Source organism: Caretta caretta, chromosome 14, assembly GCF_965140235.1.
Source record: "Caretta caretta isolate rCarCar2 chromosome 14, rCarCar1.hap1, whole genome shotgun sequence".
In the NCBI taxonomy this organism is placed as follows: Eukaryota; Metazoa; Chordata; order Testudines; family Cheloniidae; genus Caretta; species Caretta caretta.
Genome location: NC_134219.1, coordinates 38,208,294 through 38,222,377, shown reverse-complemented (window position 1 = coordinate 38,222,377; position 14,084 = coordinate 38,208,294). Strand labels below are relative to the sequence as shown.

At 44.5% G+C, this 14,084-nt stretch overlaps 1 pseudogene; it reads left to right on the top strand.

Moving 5' to 3' along the window:
* The first annotated feature begins 1,168 nt into the window (after positions 1 to 1,168).
* LOC125621459 (olfactory receptor 5V1-like) lies at positions 1,169 to 13,161 on the top strand (annotated as a pseudogene).
* Positions 13,162 to 14,084: the final 923 nt, after the last annotated feature.

The following is a 14,084-nucleotide window of genomic DNA, read 5'->3' as shown; positions in this document are numbered from 1 at the left end:
GTTTTCATGCAGGTCCACACATATGTACCCTAGAGTTCAGAGTGGAGAAGGAACCTTGACAACAACTAACTTGCAAACATGAGAGAGTACAATCTTTCAGATTTAGGTAAGGAGAAAACGAATGGATCCCGATATCAGTTGGACTCTCGCACTTTGTTTGCTGAAAATCTGGAAACATAAAATAGATCAAAATAAAACATAGGGTGATTCTATCTTTTACTACTATCTTTTACTAATGTTTTTAATAAAAGCATTCATCATCGTCATCTTCACCATCACCATCATCTCTGTCTCAGCAGTCAGTATCTATCTATCAGAATCAGGTGGGTAGCTAGCTCTTATCATAATATTATTTTCCCATTTATCTTTTTGTGTGTTTCCTTCTGTCTTTATCTATCTATTAGACTATTTGTCTCTCCGTTAGAATATTCAAAACTTTCTGGTGTTGTGGAGAGCAGAATCTGGCTCTTCTTTAAAGTCTTGTATTAACCTACCATGCCATTGAGGGGCATGTAGAGTTCATATATGCAATCATGAAAAACTGCAATTTTTGTCATTTAGCTAAGCTGAAAAGAAATGGATCCCAATACCAAGTGGACCGCCATATTTTGCATGGAGGAAATATAAAGCAGTTAAAGAAAGAATAAACTGATTGTATATTTTATTAATTAAAAATAAGTTATACTTCTCATCATTCTTTCTCTCTCACCAAATTATTCACACTCCATCTATATGCATCTCTTTCTCTGTCTCTTAAAATGTCTGAGTTAATTGAAATTTACAGTTATTGTGGAGGGTAGAATCTGGCTCTTCAGTTGAAAGACATGTAACCTACTATGCCTTTGACATAAATTTAATACTTAAACATTAAAAAAGGATAACAGCATATTTTGAATGAAATCTGGAAATGTATAGCAGCTAAAGAAATGAAGATTAGATTGTTTTTATATTTTACCAGCTAGTGGTAATAATCTGTCTCTCCACTGTCAGTGTTTTCACGGTACCATGCCTCTGACTGTAGTATTAGATTTACAGTCCATGAAGATTAAAGTACTTTATTTATCACTTGAATATGTGCGGCATGGTCCATGGAAGGGCAAACTTTCCCCAATACACAGGCACTAGCCCTGGCTAAGGGAAAGACTGGTATCTAAGAGTTAAAGCAAAGATGGTGAATCAGGAGCTGTCCTATGTCCTCCTTCAGGTACTCGTAAAGATGTGTGATCTACCAATGAGGGAAGGATTCTTGAGTTCTATCCGAAGCTCAGAAAGGGAGTGGGCTCTACTGTTTAGTGATTGGGGAGACTCAGAATCAGGACTCCTGGGTTCCGTTCTCAACTATGAGAGGTGAGTAGGGTCTATTGGTTAGAGAAGCAGAGCTTGGGAGTCAGCACTCCTGGTTTCTATTCCAAGCTTTGGGTGGTGAGCGGGGTCTAGTGGATTAGCACAGGGGGCTTGGAGACAGGTCTCATGGATTGTATTGCAGGCTCTGGGAGGGAGTGTAGTGAAGTGGTTAGAGCAGTGACGTCTAGGAGCCACAAGCATTCCTCAGCCCTGGGAATGGTGTGTGCTCTAGCAGTGACATTGCTGGGATCTCCAGAAGGCAAGCAGGTTCTAGGGGTTTGTCAAGGTTCCTTCCCCACTCTGAGCTCTAGGGTACAGATGTGGGGACCTGCACAAAAGACCCCCTAAGCCTATTCTTACCAGCTTAGGTTAAATGCTGCCACCACCAAAGTGTTACACAAAGGACAGGGGAAATGCCCACTTGAAAACGTCTCCCCCACAAAATATCCCCCCAAGAACTACACCCCTTTCCTGGGGAAGGCTTGATAAAAATCCTCACCAATTTGCATAGGTGAACACAGACCCAAACCCTTGGATCTTAAGCACAATGAAAAAGCAATCAGGTTTAATTAAAAAGAAGAATTTTAATTAAAGAAAAAGTAAAAGAATCACCTCTGTAAAATCAGGATGGTAAATACCTTACAGGGTAATCAGATTCAAAACATAGAGAATCCTTCTAGGCAAAACCTTAAGTTACAAAAAGATACAAACCAGGAATATGCATTCCATTCAGCACAACTTATTTTATCCGCCATTTAAACAAAACAGAATCTAATGCATCTCTAACGCATCTCTAACGCATATTGCTTACTAACTCTTTACAGGAGTTCTGACCTGCATTCCTACTCTGGTCCCGGCAAAAGCATCACACAGACAGAGAAGACCCTTTGTTCCCCCCCGCTCCAGCTTTGAAAGTATCTTGTCTCCTCATTGGTCATTCTGGTCAGGTGCTGGTGAGGTTATCTTAGCTTCTTAACCCTTTACAGGTGAAAGGGTTTTTCCTCTGGCCAAGAGGGATTTAAAGGTGTTTACCCTTCCCTTTATATTTATGATAGGGTTAGATCAGGGTCATGGAATCAGGATGCCTAGCCTCTATTCCTGGATCTGAGAGGGAAATGGGATCTAAGGATTAGTGGGAAGAAATTCTAGACTCCTGGTTCTGCCAGTGACCAAACTAAAATATGCAAATTCTTGTATCATATCTCCTTTTTCCTTGTTTATAGACCATTCTCCTCTCTGCTGCAGCTAAGTGAAGATGTGGTCATGGAGATTCAAACCACACCAACTGAATTAATCCTTCTTGGATTTCATAATATTCAGGGGTTACGTTTCCTACTTTCTTGGGTTATCTCCATCATCTACATCTTCACCATCTTGGGGAACATTCTCATCATCTTCCTCTCCTTGGTGGAACCACGTCTCCAAACCCCAATGTACTTCTTCCTGGGAAACCTCTCCCCCCTAGATGTCTGCCAGACCACCACCGCCATCCCCCAGATGCTGGTGCACCTCCTCTCAGGCAGGAGAAGTATCTCCTATGCAAGGTGTGCAGCACAACTCTACTTCTTCCTTTTTTGTGGGTGCTGAGTGCGTCTTGCTGGCCACCATGGCGTACGACTGCTACGTGGCCATATGCAAACCCCTGTGCTACACGCTGCTCATGAACAGGAAGTTTTGTGTTCTGCTGGTGTCAGGCTCCTGGCTTAATGGCACACTCAGTGCAGCCTTGCACATGTTCCTTACCATCCGCCTGCCTTTCTGTGAGGCCAATGGGGTCAACTGCTTCTACTGTGACATCCCACCCCTGCTGACTCTTTCCTGTGGAGACATCTCATTCAATGTCACTATTATACTGGTCTCCAGCATCTTCTTGGGGTGGATCCCCACCCTGTGCATCGAACTTTCATATGGATACATTGTTTCAAGGATACTGAAAATACATTCCCCTGAGGCGAGGAGCAAGGCCTTTTCCACCTGTGTGTCGCATCTCACAGTGGGGGAGGTTTAGGTTGGATATTAGGAAAAACTTTTTCACTAGGAGGGTGGTGAAACACTGGAATGCGTTACCTAGGGAGGTGGTAGAATCTCCTTCCTTAGAAGTTTTTAAGGTCAGGCTTGGCAAAGCCCTGGCTGGGATGATTTAATTGGGGATTGGTCCTGCTTTGAGCAGGGGGTTGGACTCTTGGAGGGGAATGGGTCTAGGGGTTGGAGCAGCATATTTGAAGCCCCAGGACTGTTGCAAAGAGCTTTCATATCTATGGATGAAAACTTTTATAGGGGTGCAAAGTGTTATTATTAAATGTGGAGGTCAATCACTAGGAAAGTCTGAGAAAGGATACAACAACAGAACATTACAATTAAACTGAACCTTAATTTATAAACATAATCTTAGTTGCTGTGTGGCCTTGAACGTGTTTCACATATTTACGAAAGATGTGGACAAATTGGAGAGAGTCCAAATGAGAGTAACACAAATGATAAAAGGTTTGGCAAACCTGACCTATGTGGAACGGTGAAAAAAACTGGGCATGTTTAGTCTTTAGAAAAAAAGACTGAGGGGGACCTGATAACAGGCTTCCAATATGTTAATGGCTCATCTAAAGATGAGAGGGATCAACTGTTCTCCATGCCCACTGAAGGTAGGAGAAGAAGCAATGGGCTTAGTCTGCAGCAAGGAAGATTTACATTAGCTATTAGGAAAAGCTGTCTAACTCTCAGGGGAGTTGACCTCTGGAACAGGCTTCCAAGGGAGATTGTGGAATCTCTGTCATTGGGGGATTTTAGGAACAGGTTGGACAGACACCTGTCAGGTCTGGTCTAGGTTCATTTGGTCCTGCCTCAGCACAGGTGGCTGGACTTGATGACCTCTCAAGGTCCCTTCCAGCCCAACATTTCTATGATTCTATGATATATATTTGACTAAAAAAAATGAAATTTTGGGCCAGTCCTTCCAACTATTTAAGCATGTGGGCTCAGATTTCCAAGAGAGCCTAAGGGAGTTAGGCACCCAACTCCCATTGATTTTTCAATGAACTCTGTTATGCCCCTTTGAAAATCAAAGCCATAAATAATTGTCTGATTGACTTACATCCTCTCCCCTCCTGCCAATGCACATGAATCCCTTCACTACACGGGAGTAAGAGTCCACAGGCCTGTAAACTCCTCTGCCGTGTTTCATTTGTTACAGAACTTTGATGCTCCATCCCTGATATGGGTGCATATTAGTAGTGGATGAATTGAACATTCCCTATTACCTAACTCCCTCAAAGGCTGAGGCTTGAGTTTTCATGGGAGTTATTTCTCATTAACTTATACTAATTATGTCAATTTCCCTCTGCTTCTGTGTACTATTTAATCCTGTTACATGTATTTTTCTTCTCTGCAAAATGTGTGGGGTATATTTTGTCTAAAAGGGTGTTACATAAAATAAAATTGATTTCATATTATTCTTATCTATCTAATCTCTCCTATCTATGCCATCAAGAAATAAGGTGTGCATTTTTAACAGTGAGGGTAATTAACCATTGGAACAATTTACCAAGGGTTGCGGTACATTCTTCATCAATTTTTAAATCAAGATGGGATTTTTTTTTTTCTGAAAAGATCTCTAGAAATTATTTTGGGCAGTTCTCTGGCCTGTGCTATACAGGAGGTCAGACTATGGTCCCTTCTGGCCTATGAATCCATAGCTTCTTATATGACTCCCATCACCATAGTATCTGAGCACCTCACTAGTAGCTCAGAGAATGCAGTGAGGTTTTTCCATTACACATGGGTCTATTTTTATTTGGGAGGCGTCTAGCATTTTGGAGCCCTGATCTGAGCACAGAATTTCCGGGGTGGGGGAGGGTATCCTCATACTCAGGCAAAGAGGGGCTATCCCATCCCTGCTATAGGAGAAGAGGCATTGGGGAAAGAGAGGCCTACAGCTGAGCAAGTGCTATTTCCCTAGAGCTGTGTATAGAGGGAATATTCTCTCTCTGCTCTGAGTAGGCCAGACAGCGAGAGACCAAGCGCGAGAATGACTCTGTAGCCTGCTGGTTAGAGCGCTCAGCTGGGAGACCCAGAATCCAGTCCCCCTGCTCCAATGACTTTCATTATTTATCCACACTGGAATGACTCCAACAGGAGAGACTGAGTGAGCCCCTGGTCAGAATATCCCATAGTGTAGTGGTTTGAGAAGTGGCAGAGCCCTGTTCAAATCCCTTCTGCCACTCAGGTGCATGGGGGATGTGAAGCTGGGATCTTCCATATCCCAGGTGCGTATCATAACCACTAGGCTAAAAGTTATGGGGGAGCTCCTCCTTCCCCGGCTTGCAAAAAAACATCTTCGGTGCTGAACTCCCTGAGAGGGGTGGGCTTAGCACACATTCCTCTCCTTGTCATCTCCCATTGGTTACCTTAGCTGGCTCCTCTACCAGTGTTCTGGCTTTTGCAAATTCCATTCTGAGGCACCTATTGCACAGGTAGCCTGAGAGCTGAACTCAGCCTTTGTGAATCCCAAACTCCCAGTAGTTTTCTAGGCACCTAGAAGTTAGGCCTGGTGATACTCAGTGTCCCCATGCCTAATTTGTGAAGCTAGCCCCTAGTTCTTCTGGATGGTGCCAGGCTGACAGTCCAGGAGCCTGCCTTACCCCAAGTGACCCCGGAGAAGCATGGCACAGCGTTAGCCCTCCCTGTGTCGGCACACAAGGATCTGTGGACTCCAGCACCCACTGCAACACTAAAACTCCACCAGAGGCAGGGGGTAGTTGGGCCACAGCTATGGTCCCTCTCCACACAGCAGCAGTGGGCCTAGATGACCATTTGTGGTCCCCTGTTGAACAGGGTAACAAATCACAGAATCATTGAAATGTTGAGTTGGAAGGGACCTCCTGAAGTCATCAGTTCCAGCCCCTGTGATGAGGTAGGACCAAAGAAACCTAGACCAGCTGTGACAAAGCTCTGTCCTTGCCTCCATGAGTCCCGCGTTTCCTGGCGGATTTTGCTAGCCTCGGAGGCTCACTGTGACCCTCCACATAACCCTTCTCTCTCTAGAGACAAGGGTCACAGTCTACTAAGCCATTTTCATCATAAATGAGTGAGGGAGTTGAGGAGCAATTATCCTTCCTTGCACAGTCTCTGTTGTCTCCCAGTCTCAGTGATTAATCAGGGGGCAAAGGTGTGTGTATGGGGGGAAGGGAGCCCAGGCCCACCCTCTACTCCGGGCTCCAGCCCAGGGACCCTATTAGTATCATCTATGGCAGCTGACCTTTTAGAAACATGACATGTACAATTCCCTGGGCTACTTCCCCCACAGCAGCCCTCACTTCCTCAAGCTCCACTTCATCCTTACCTCAGGGCCTCCTTCCTTGTGCCTGATATGGTGTGTACTACTCAGTCTCTCCAACAGCGCAACTTCCTCCCACAGCTCCTGACATGCACACCCACCTGACTAACTGGGAGGCTTTTAACTAGTTTCAGCCAGCCCTTGATTGGCTTCAGGTGTCCCAATCAATCTAGCATTCTCCCTGACTTCTGGAAAGTTCTTAATTGGCCCCAGGTGTCTTAATTAACCTGGAGCAGCCGCCATTTAATTTATCCTTGTACCAGGGATCTGTTTAGCCTGGAGCTAATATATCTATCTCCCACTGCTTTTCTATAGCCATCGGGCCTTGCCCCATCACACAGCCCTGTCATGTGTTTGTCCAACCTGTTCTTAAAAACCTCCAGTGGTGGGGATTCCACAGCCTCCCTTGGAAGCCTATTCCAGAGTTTAACTGTCCTTAGAGTTAGAATGTTTTTCCAAATATCTAATCTAAATCTAAGCTCATTACTTCTTGTCCTACCTTCAGTGAGATGGAGAAGCTTACAAGAAGTGGAAGGTTGGACATATGACCAGGGAAGAGTATAAAAATATTGCTTGGGCATGTAGGAATGAAATCAGGAGGTCCAAATCGCACCTGGAGCTGCAGCTAGCAAGAGATGTCAAGAGTAACAAGAAGGGTTTCTTCAGGTATGTTGGCAACAAGAAGAAAGCCAAGGAAAGTGTGGGCCCCTTACTGAATGAGGGAGGCAACCTAGTGACAGAGGATGTAGAAAAAGCTAATGTACTCAATGCTTTTTTTGTCTTTGTCTTCACGAACAAGGTCAGCTCCCAGACTGCTGCGCTGGGCATCACAACATGGGGAATAGATGGCCAGCCCTCTGTGGAGAAAGAGGTGGTTAGGGACTATTTAGAAAAGCTGGACGTGCACAAGTCCATGGGGCCGGACGAGTTGCATCCGAGAGTGCTAAAGGAATTGGCGGCTGTGATTGCAGAGCCATTGGCCATTATCTTTGAAAACTCGTGGCGAACGGGGGAAGTCCCGGATGACTGGAAAAAGGCTAATGTAGTGCCAATCTTTAAAAAAAGGAAGAAGGAGGATCCTGGGAACTACAGGCCAGTCAGCCTCACCTCAGTCCCCGGAAAAATCATGGAGTAGGTCCTCAAAGAATCAATCCTGAAGCACTTACGTGAGAGGAAAGTGATCAGGAACAGTCAGCATGGATTCACCAAGGGAAGGTCATGCCTGACTAATCTAATCGCCTTCTATGATGAGATTACTGGTTCTGTGGATGAAAGGAAAGCAGTGGATGTATTGTTTCTTGACTTTAGCAAAGCTTTTGACACGGTCTCCCACAGTATTCTTGTCAGCAAGTTAAAGAAGTATGGGCTGGATGAATGCACTATAAGGTGGGTAGAAAGTTGGCTAGATTGTCGGGCTCAATGGGTAGTGATCAATGGCTCCATGTCTAGTTGGCAGCCGGTGTCAAGTGGAGTGCCCTAGGGGTCGGTCCTGGGGCCGGTTTTGTTCAATATATTCATAAATGATCTGGAGGATGGTGTGGATTGCACTCTCAGCAAATTTGCAGATGATACTAAATTGGGAGGAGTGGTAGATACGCTGGAGGGAAGGGATAGGATACAGAGGGATCTAGACAAATTGGAGGATTGGGCCAAAAGAAATCTGATGAGGTTCAATAAGGATAAGTGCAGGGTCCTGCACTTAGGACGAAAGAACCCAGTGCACAGCTACAGACTAGGGACCGAATGGCTAGGCAGCAGTTCTGCGGAAAAGGACCTAGGGGTGACAGTGGACGAGAAACTGGATATGAGTCAGCAGTGTGCTCTTGTTGCCAAGAAGGCCATTGGCATATTGGGATGTATAAGTAGGGGCATAGCGAGCAGATCGAGGGACGTGATCGTCCCCCTCTATTTGACATTGGTGAGGCCTCATCTGGAGTACTGTGTCGAGTTTTGGGCCCCACACTACAAGAAGGATGTGGATAAATTGGAGAGGGTCCAGCGAAGGGCAACAAAAATGGGCTCTGGAACACATGACTTATGAGGACAGGCTGAGGGAACTGGGATTGTTTAGTCTGCAGAAGAGAAGAATGAGGGGGGATTTGAAAGCTGCTTTCAACTACCTGAGAGGTGGTTCCAGAGAGGATGGTTCTAGACTGTTCTCAGTGGTAGAAGAGGATAGGACAAGGAGTAATGGTCTCAAGTTGCAGTGGGGGAGGTTTAGGTTGGATATCAGGAAAAACTTTTTCACTAGGAGGGTGGTGAAACACTGGAATGGGTTACCTAGGGAAGTGGTGGAATCTCCTTCCTTAGAAGTTTTTAAGATCAGGCTTGGCAAAGCCCTGGCTGGGATGATTTAGTCAGGGATCGGTCCTGCTTTGAGCAGGGGGTTGGACTAGATGACCTCCTGAGGTCCCTTCCAACCCTGATATTCTATGATTCTATGAGGAGGCTGTCTGAGGAACCATGCACACTGCCTGCCTGCTTCCTTCCCTCCCTCCCTCCTTCCCTCTGTCTGCTTCAGTGTCTGCTTGCTGTAGACCCTAGACTCGGGCTTCTGACCCTGGTTTGTCCTTGACTTTGCTATTTGCTTGCTGTCTGTTATCTGGCGCCTGACCCCAACTTCCTGATATTCCGACCTGGCTCAACCCCAACCCTGCTATTTGCCTGCCGCCTGCAACTTGGTGCCTGGCCCTGACTTCCTGGCATTCTGACCCAGCTCACTCCCAACCCCGCTACTCATCGCCTGTCTGCCACTTAGCAGCTGACTGTGCACACAGGCTGCCCGTGTACCAGCCCTGACACAGAGGGGTGAATTAAACCTGGGTCTTCCGCATCCCAGGTGAGTGCCCTCACCATTGGGCTAAAGGTTGCAAGAAGGGCACTGCTGTTTTCTGAAAGGTGCCTCAGTCTCCTCCCCCTAAATTGTCCAAAACTATTTGGCAAATTTGTGTAAAAATTCATGAATAGCTTGGGTTACATGAAAATGCCTTTTACTGCAAATAAACTATTCATCCAACAAATTGTACCCAGCTCTATTTAGGGGTATCTGGGTGAAGTTTAACAGCCTGTCTTATAGAGGAGAAAGTGAGACTAGATCGGGGGTTCTCAAACTTTTTTTGCTGGGACCCCCTTTGAAAATATTTCAGGCTGTGATGACCCCTCTCTAAAAAGTGATGACCCCCCCCCCCATCCCATGCCACACTTCCTCTGCCTTCAGACCTGGCTGCACGGCCAGCAGCCGCTGCTCTTGTGAGCCCCCTACAATAGATTTGTGACCCCCTTTCGGGTTGGGACCCCCAGTTTGAGAAACACTGGACTAGATGATCTAGTTGTCTCTTCTGGCCTTCAACACTATCAAACTATGAAAGTATAACATTTCCCATCACTCCGCATGTATTTAAATGACTTCATTCAATTAACTTCTCTGGGCCTTTGTTTCCTTCCCGCCTTTGTCTGTCATGTCTATTTCCATTATAAGTAGGCTTGCCACCATTTGATTTTTTAATCACTTCGGCCGATAATATTGATGCTTATTTTTAAGGGTTTTTTTTTTCAGATTTTACTGAATTTACGTGGTCACAGTTGTGGGAAACTATGTGGGGAGGAAAGACATGGGAGGGGGTCAGACAATAATTATTGAGCAACAGTAGACGCTGAGATTCAAAAAATTAAAGCTTTATAACAATTAAAACACAAATTGTCAACAACCCGTGTCAAAATATACAAAGTAAATCGCCTTACATCAAACTCTGATAAGTTCTCAAGCAGCATTTTTCTTATTTTGCCTGTCTGCGAATGTTGATTATTATCAAAGGAAATATTTGTATCCGTTTGTGTGTGTCCGGTCTAACTGACGTTTATTGACATTACCAATAGAAATCAAATCTTTTGAGCCTAATCATAATCTCTTTTGGGCGTGGGCTGTTTCTCACTATGTGTTTGTACAGCACCCAGCACAATGGGGCCTTGGTCTCGACTGGAGCATCTGGGTGCTATAGCAGTGCAAGATGATGATGATGATATAAACATGCCTATTAATTTTCATTCCAATACCATAAAGTTCAAATGAATTATATCTTTTCTAAACTAAGATTTGAACCAGGAGCCCTGCGTTTTATTCCTGGCTCTGCCACTGACAGGTTGTGTGGGCAACCTGGGCAAGTCACGTCCCTCCTCTGTGCCTTAGTTTCCCTTCCCTCCTTTTGTCTGCTTACTCTGTTTAGTCTGTCAGCTGTTTAGTGCAGGGACTGTCTAACTCTGTTTCGCTCCTCCCAGATCTCAGTTCGGGCCTCTGGGTAGTAAAATAATTGAAAATCACTCACTAGATGACTATCAACCACAGAAAGTGGTCATAACAACAACAATAATAATGTGATGTTCAATGTATTTTATTCATATTCATCATTGTCATTTCACAGAGGATCTGCCTTTCTGAATTTGTTTCTGTAAGATCTGCTCTAGTTCAATCACAACTATTGGATTTGAAGCAGGAATTAATTCACAGAAGTCCTACGGCCTGTGTTAAACAGGAGGTTAAACTAGACAATTACAGTTGTCCCTTCTGGCCTTAAAATCTATGAATTATTGTCTCCTTCCATCCATTTCCTATGATGTTGCTTCCTTCTCATTTCTGACCCTGTGCTGCTCTCTAGCGATCATATAAAGCAAGCAGAATCTCTTTGACATGAAATGTATTCTCAGTCTCTTCTTTTTACTTTTCTATCATGATCCTTTTCCAAATGCTTCCTGTCTGTCTGTCGGTCACAACGGCATATGGCCCATCTGTCACTGCTATTAGCAAATAGCTCCAATGGCTGGAGATGGGTCACTAGATGAAGAGGGCTACAGAGAATTCTTATAGACAAGTGGGTCTCGCCCGATTTCGCCTTCCTCTGCAGCATGGGGGACAGGTCACTTGCTGATTTGAACGAGAGTAAATGATGGATTCTCTGTAACTTGAAGTTTTAAATCAAGAATTGAGGACTTCAGTAACTCAGCCGGAGGTTGTGGGTCTACTACAGGAGGGGAAGGAGGAGGTTCTGTGGCCTGCCATGTGCAGGAGGTCAGACTAGATGATCATGATGGTCCCTTATGGCCCTAAAATCGGAGTCGAAAGTTGCTAAACCAACTTTGGCCCCAGTCCTGGTAATGCTGAGGCCAATGGGAGCTTGGTCTTTGATCTCAGTGGGGTTAGGTCCCATTGTTTGGGACTACAATGTCTATGTAGGTAGCGAAATGCTTCCAAGCATGGTAGAGTCTGAGCACTCCACAACCAATGATAAATGTAACCTCCCATCATTCATGTGGGGTAGGGAGATAGAATTATCCCCATGTTAAAGGGAGGGGAACTGAGGCACAGAAGGCTGGATCCTCAGATGCTGCAAATCTACCAATCTATATGTTCTAGGTATTTACATAGGCCTCATCCGTGTGGTGTCTGTGCGTCTCACAGTCACGAAGAGAGTTTAACATCATAACACCCTATGAGGGTGAGAAGTGCGATTATCCCAGTTTTACCAATGGGGAAACTGAGGCACGGGGCAGATTAAGTGATTTACATAAATCACACAAGGAGTTTGACTTCAATTGAGCTATGGCCCATTGACACCAGCGGGGATTGACTCCAATGGAGCTATGGCCACTTTCTACCAGCTGAACGTCTGGTCCTTAAGACTGAGGTTTTCCTCGCCTGCTTCGGGGGGTTGGCGACACAAATCCCATTAATTTTGGTTCGTAAAGTTCAACCTCAGTCACCGTCTCAGTGCCACATCTCGTGTCCGGGGCAGAGCCAGGCTCTGCGCGGAGAGTTCTGAGGGCCAGTCGAGCGCCTCCGTCTCTGTGCAGGAATCACTGGGGGGCGGTGTTTTGCCCTGATGGCGGTCACCAGCCCTGTTCTCTCTCTCCCTGTGTGTGTGTTCCTGCTGCATGGAATGAGTGTTTCAGGGTGCGTGTCTCTGTCTGTTCTTGCCATGTTGGGGGAAGCAGGTTTTGTGTGTGTGTGTGATTCCTGCCCCCTGGTGGAAAAATGAATCCTGCTCACAATCTTAGCCTTCCAATTACCCTTCTGTGGAAACAACCATATTGATTACTTCTACTGTGATATCCCCTCGCTGCTTGAGCTGTCATGTGAGGACACCTCCCTAAACAAACTCCTGCTGCTCTCCACTGGCCTGTTCATAGCCTGGATGCCCTTTGCCTGCATCCTTTTATCATACACTTACATCATCTCGAACTTACTGAAGATGCCTTCTTCCAAGGAGAAGGGAAAGGCATACTCCACTTGTTTGTCCCATCTGACTGGGGTCCTTCTATACTATGGCAGCTCTATCTTCTCCTGTCTGAGACCCAGTTCAAGTTTCTAACCGGGTAGCACCAGCCTGATCTCAGTATTATATAGTGTCTTAACACCAATGTTAAACCCCATCATTTATACCTTGCAGAACAAGGATGTGAAAAAAGCTATAAAAAATGTGATACATAGGATGTGAAAGAATATTCTTGTTCTCTTCCTTGGCCTTTTCTTCTTCTTCTTCTTCATAATCTTTGTCATCATCATCTTGTCTTCTTTCTTGGCTTTTCTTTTACTGAGGCTGTTGTTTCTTTTCATTATCATTATAATTTTCTTAACCATTTTAATTGTCTTCTTTTTCTCATCATTATTTTCTTCTTCTATTTCTACTGCTTTCCCTCTTCTTCTTCTTCACCATCATCATCATCCAAATATTTGTAAATTACATACCAGGAATCCTCAAACAGCAGTGATTCAATTCTTATCCATTTGGGAATATGATAATATATCTGGGTTTTTTTCATTATTTACTTTTTCTTTTCTGTACACAGACATGGCAAGTTCTAAAGAATGTAGAGTGCATTGCACAGAAGACACAAAGACATTATAGCTAAATTTGTGAGGATTAGGTTTTTATTGGTAAATGGTGGTAAACATGGATTTCACAGTACACACAAACTGACCAAAATATTTTCATCAATAATAATTGAAATTTACAGGCAAAGTAAGAAAAATGCTGGTTGAAAACTTATTTGAGTTTGATTTAAGGATATTTACTTTGTATGTTTTGACAAGTGATGTTGACAATTTGTGTTTTAACAGTTAGAAAGCTTTAAGTTTTTGAAATCAATGTCAACTGTCAATAAACAATTATCTTCTTACCTGCCCTGTAGTCTAACCCTCCCATAATTTCCTGCAAATGTGAAAATTTAAATAGATAAAAATCAGAAAAAAATGTGGTAGAATGGACTTGTCTGTGCACAATGGCCCTGCACTGCTCCTGCACTACGGGAATTCTGGAAGTGCATAGATCAGCCCTACCTCAACCGAGAATCTGGTCCTCTGACTAAATTCACAGACTCTGAAACATGAAGAAGAATTTGGAGTCAGCAACATGTAATT